The 5751-nt window shown below is 38.5% G+C and overlaps 1 long non-coding RNA gene across 1 annotated transcript; it reads left to right on the forward strand.

Moving 5' to 3' along the window:
- The first annotated feature begins 220 nt into the window (after positions 1-220).
- On the forward strand, positions 221-4095 carry LOC132243139 (uncharacterized). The gene is made up of 2 exons (XR_009454803.1): positions 221-3470; positions 3728-4095. It is a non-coding gene; the product is annotated as an uncharacterized LOC132243139 (long non-coding RNA).
- Positions 4096-5751: the final 1656 nt, after the last annotated feature.

Genomic DNA, 5751 nt, shown 5'->3' on the forward strand with positions numbered 1-5751 from the left:
ACAGGTTGAGAACCGCTGTCCTAGAGTGACTCCTCCGTGCTGGCTTCTCCCTGCAGCCGCTTTGAAGGGAGCAAGTTTCTTCAAGGTCAGCTGAGGGAAGGGGTCCGCTGCAGCTGGAAGCGACCTACGCGGATAGACATGCCATTAGTCACAGACCTCATTACTGAGTCTTCTATCAAAACTTCAACACTTGTCAAGTGATTCCTAGCTGGCAGACTTGTGTATGCACTACAAAATACACGTCCAAACACTGACAAGGGGTTTACAAATAGGCTTTATGGGGCTGTCCACAGGCCCGTGGCACATAAGTAGTTTAGAATCTCTGCGTATTTGGGGGTGAGGGAGGCACGTCTGGAAGCAAGCCACTGGCTTAGAGACACACCTTTATTTATATATAAAGCTTTCTTTGGTTAGTCATTTACGCTTATTTTCTGGGAGCTTGAAACAACCAAAGTTTGTTTTGGCCAGTAAAGTATGTCCTAGGAAAAAGTACACTCACTCTAAGTCCTACTTCCAAGGTCTGCTCCAGAAATTAAGCTGTCATGTTGCCTGTCCATATTTTCCATCTTCTTTTGGGAATCAGATGTTGGCTCTTTACTGCAAATAATTTGGTTCCATTAACCATCAGAAAAGGAGGGATTCTGACCAGTCACTATCTTAATCCACACTTTGTGCTTTTTAAAGCTGTATTCCTTATGTACAAAGAACCCCTGAACTAGTTTCCAGTTGTGACTGGGTTCACAGGATACTAATGTTAACTTGCTAAAAAAAAAATTTAAAGCCTGTCAACAAATTATTTGGGTAGCAGTGTTAGTTTTTTTAAAAAAATTTTTTTATTCATTTTTAGAGAGAGGGAGAGAAACATTGATTGGTAGCCTCCCCCACGAACCCCAAGGATCAAACCGGAAATCTCCGTACATGCTCTGAGTGGGAATCTTAACTGGTGACTATTTGGTGCATGGGACAACGCTAGACAGAGCCACACCAGCCAGGGCTAATAGTATGTTTTGTGTTAAACCCATTATACAGATAGGTAACTTCCTTTTTAGATAAAAAAAATTTGTTAATCCCCTGAATTCATTTGACCAGGTAAGTCCCCTCCCCCAAAACTAATCTTTGAAAGTGCTATTCGCTGATACCCAACAATGAAATAGCTGATATGGTTGCCTTTAAGCATGTCATTTTCCTATTCAATAGGAATAGAGGAAAGGGACTAACAAATCTCAGGTGTGACGCAGTTATTGTGTGCAGCTCAAAATAGTTCTCTCCCCTTCCTTTCCCTGTAGGATTGCCTTGTAAAGTCATAGCTCCTTAAAAAAAAAAAATCCGTGATTGTTCAAATACTCTCCTTCTTACAGTTGTTCATACTATATGCCCTATTTGCATTCCTAAAGGCTTGTTAAAATGTTGAACTGGTTTTCATCAAATATCCCATAAATGAGGAGTCTAATGTTATGGTATCATTTGTCATATTTTAAAAGTAGACAATCTCTTCATTGCAGTTTCAGTTTCTCAAAAAAGGAACATTACTTGATAATAGTTACCTTTTCAAAAACACATACAGGATTGAACTGATTTTGACTTGGTCATTTGACCCAAGATCCACATTTTAAGGACCATTGGCTTAGAGACAAATACATAAAGCTTTCTTTGGTTGGTCCCAGGTTATCCTTGCAACTAAAAAGATTTTGTAGAATCAGATGGAAAATATCTATGGAGGTATAACAAGAGACCAAATTGAATAATTTGTACAAAATCATACATTTGCTTTGAAATTCTTGAAGTCCTGTTGTGTTAGAAAGGAGCATCACAACCAAATGAAATGTGGATGGAGAAAAACGTTTCACAAATGCTTTATGACTGTTATTTATGATTAAAACTTACAATTCTCTCTTGTCTTGGTTAATGTCGACTAAAGGCCTAGGCTGAGGTAAAAGTGTTGGAGTTGGCAAACAGAACCTTTGCAGGCTCAGGACCTGAATCAAGTTATCAAGTTGTTAAAAAAAGAAAAGAAACTGTACTGCAATCACACTTTGGCAAATACCTGATCAAATTTGTTGGCTAAATACAGTGAGATGCTCCCCGAAGATGTAGACAGAGGCTGTCTATGTGCTTCTGTGACAAGCAGCTAGAGTTCTTATATAAGACTTAGTGGGACCTTGCACCAAGAACCAGTGCCATATGGTAGAACATAAAATCCAATTATCTGCCACTCCCTAACAAGTTTGAAAATATACTTGTCTAGGTCCTGGCTGGGTAACTCATTTGGTTAGAGAGTCACCCTGATACACCAAGGTTGCGGGTTTGGTCCCTGATCAGGGCACCAAGAAGCAACCAATGAATGCACAAGTGGCACAAGAAATCGATGTTTCTCTCCCTAAAATCTATCTATATGCATGCTATATTTGTATATTGCCCACAACTGCTAAATGATTCTGCATAAGAAAAAAAAAAACTTAAAAAGGAGGAAGTTTTTGAAAGACTCATCAGATGAAAGTGAGAAACATAAGTTTAGGAGGAACATGTACTTTGTAAACTTTAAAACTTGAGAGGGTTGATCTCATGTTTCTTTTACAAAAAAAATTTTTTTAAAGATAAATGCATGGGATTTTGTAAACAAAAAGGTATTTTTGCAATGTAAACTCCCTATGCAGTCTCTCCTGTGAAACTGTAAAATACACATTTACTTACTAATGCCCCACAAAGTAAATTCTTTTGGGGGAACATGATTAAGTATACAGTCTTGTTTTAAATTTTCGCATGAGTTTTGCCCATGGGATGTACATGCATCGATGACCATTTTTTTAAAAAAAAATGTATTTTATTGATTTTACAGAGAAGGGAGGACAGAGAGTTAGAAACATCGATCAGCTGCCTCCTGCACACCCCCCACTGGGGATGTGCCCGCAACCAAGGTACATGCCCTTGACCAGAATCGAACCTGGGACCCTTCAGTCTGCAGGCCGATGCTCTATCCACTGAGCCAAACCGGTCAGGGCTCGATGACCATATAGGTTTGATAATTTATAAAATGCTAACACCTTATTGAAGAGTCCATCATCTTGAAAATCCTATGTCTGATCAACCTTATTAGTCAAGTAATAAAAAGTATTCATAATTTGTGATCCTATTGCATTAAAACTTTTGACTTAGTAGTGCCATCTTTGAAGGTTGTTTCCCAATGAGGAGGCAAATAATATCTTTCCATTTATTGATGTCACATACCCTATTAGTATTCCTTTTGAATATTGAGCATGACAGAGACTTGGCTCACAGTTGAAGCTACTAGTTTGTTTCTCTTTATAATAAGAATATTGCCAACATATTTCAGAGAATGTTGTACAACCAACTCCCCTAATACTCAGCAGGTAAGAGTGATATTAAGTAAAACTCCTGGTAGAGATGTAAGGTAAGAGTGAGATTAAGTAAAACACATACTAGATGTACTAAATAAAACTTAGTATTTGCTAGTTCTTATGATATATATATATATGTATTTTTTTAATTCTCTGCAACTTACTTTAAAAAAAATTTCATTGATTTTCTACAGAAAGGAGGGTAGAGGGAGAGAGCCAGAAACATCGATGAGAGAGAAACACTGACCAGCTGCCTCCTGCACACTCCCCACTGCGGATGTGCCCGCAACCAAGGCACATGCCTCTGACCGGAATCGAACCTGGGACCCTTCAGTCCGCAGGCCAGCGCTCCATCCACTGAGTCAAACCAGTCAGGGCTGATATATATTCTTGAATTACATTTTCTTCCTACATATATGTCATGAAGATATAAAGACCTATACTAATTGTATTTAATTATTTGCCTGCTCATTAGCCAGTTCTTAACATTTGTATTTTGACCATCTGGTTAAACTAGCTTCTCTCTTTTCCATATAGGAACAGATCGCTTGATGATCAACAGGCTCTTACTAGTTGCCATTTGTTTCTTAAACAGCTTTTTGTTTACTTAGTTTGCTTATGGAATGAGCAATTCCAAATAACCTATGCTGTTTGTCACCTATCCACCCAATCCTTCGTTTTGTGGGACAAAATAAATTTAGGATATTGTATTCTGTTCTAGAGACTGAGGAGAAGAAAAGGCTGTCCAAAGATGCAAACAAACTACCTTAATAATGCTGGCTATTTAAATAAGAGGCCAGTTACTTGTTGGGCAAACTAATGCATGCATATAGAGGGAAAACCTTGGTTTTTCGGCTGATCCTAAATTCTATCAGTCTCCACTATTTGTTAATAAACTAATGCTGAATGGTGCAAGATTGACCACTGTGATAGCCTACAAATACATCTAGTCTCAAGATTTACGTTTGGGTAAACTCTGGTTCTACGAATAGTGATTCTTGAGTCTATAGGGATAATAGAAACAAAATGATTTGATAAATAAATAAATGAAGGCTGTAATTCCATCCTTATCTGCTGTTGGGTGCTTATATACCATCTTATTTATAACTGCAGTCACTTGTAAATTACTCCTCAGTGCCTCTTTGAATAGTAAGAATGATTAACACAATGGAATGTCGGACTAAATGCCACACCTCATTTGTCCCTACTGCCATGAATAAAATTTCTTCCCACATAACAATTCTTATCCATACAGGCCAGGCAAAAGTAGGTTTACAGTTGTTCATATGGAAGACATGCAGGTTATGATTATTACAACAGCTTTATTAACTCAAAAGAATGTCACAATGCACTTAGGTATAATCTCGTATGTGCTCAAATTGCCGGCCTTCATTATTTACACATTCCTGTAGTCGACTTGCTATATTTGAGCACACTTTGACACAGAGTTCTTTATTGTCATCAATTTCTTGACATGCTTCTCTTATGCAACGAATCATATCATCCATAGTATGTGGTTTTCGTGAAAAGACTTTATCTTTGACAACACCCCAAAAGAAGAAGTCCATTGGAGTGAGGTCTGGTGATCGTGGTGGCCATTCCACTGGCCCTCGTCGACCTATCCACCTGTTGGGTAATTGTTCATCAAGAAACTCACGTACTGTTACAGCACAGTGTGGAAGAGCTTCATCTTGTTGAAAGAAGAAATCATCATTATCATGTTGTCTCTGTAATTGTGGCAAAACAGTGCCCCTTAGCATGTTGAGATATAGGTCGTGTGTAACAGTTGTATGGAAAAAAATAGGTCCAAGTACCCCTTTACAGGAAAGACCCGCCCAAACGGTAATCCCTGGCTGATTCAACTGTCCTTCTATCATTACATGGGGATTTTCTCTTGAATAGTAGACACAGTTGTGCCGATTTACAGCACCTGAAAGTTTAAAATGAGCTTCGTCGGACCACGTAATTTTATCAATGATGCCATTGCCTTGCCTTTCTTCATTCAGAACCACTTCACAGAATTGTAAACGGCGATCTGGATCATCCTCTAGTAACCCATGAAGCAATCTTGGCCGATACATTTTCAAACCTAAACGTTGCATAATACGACTCAAAGATCTACAGGAAATGCCCAATTCAACAGAAGCTCGTTGTTTGGATTTTTTGGGGCTCTCTGTAAATGCCTGACTCACTAACATTTCATTTTCCTGGGTGGTAATACTGACTGGTCGACCACTTTTTGGAGCATTACAGATGGACCCAGTTTCATCAAATTTATCACGTATTCTATAAATTGTTTGTCTACTTGGGGAAGGTGTATCAAATTCTTCAGCCCATTTCTGTCGAACCTTTTCGGCATTCTCCGTCTTCCAGTATTGTTTAAGTATCCATTTTC

Source organism: Myotis daubentonii, chromosome 10 (genome assembly GCF_963259705.1).
Source record: "Myotis daubentonii chromosome 10, mMyoDau2.1, whole genome shotgun sequence".
Taxonomy (NCBI): Eukaryota; Metazoa; Chordata; class Mammalia; order Chiroptera; family Vespertilionidae; genus Myotis; species Myotis daubentonii.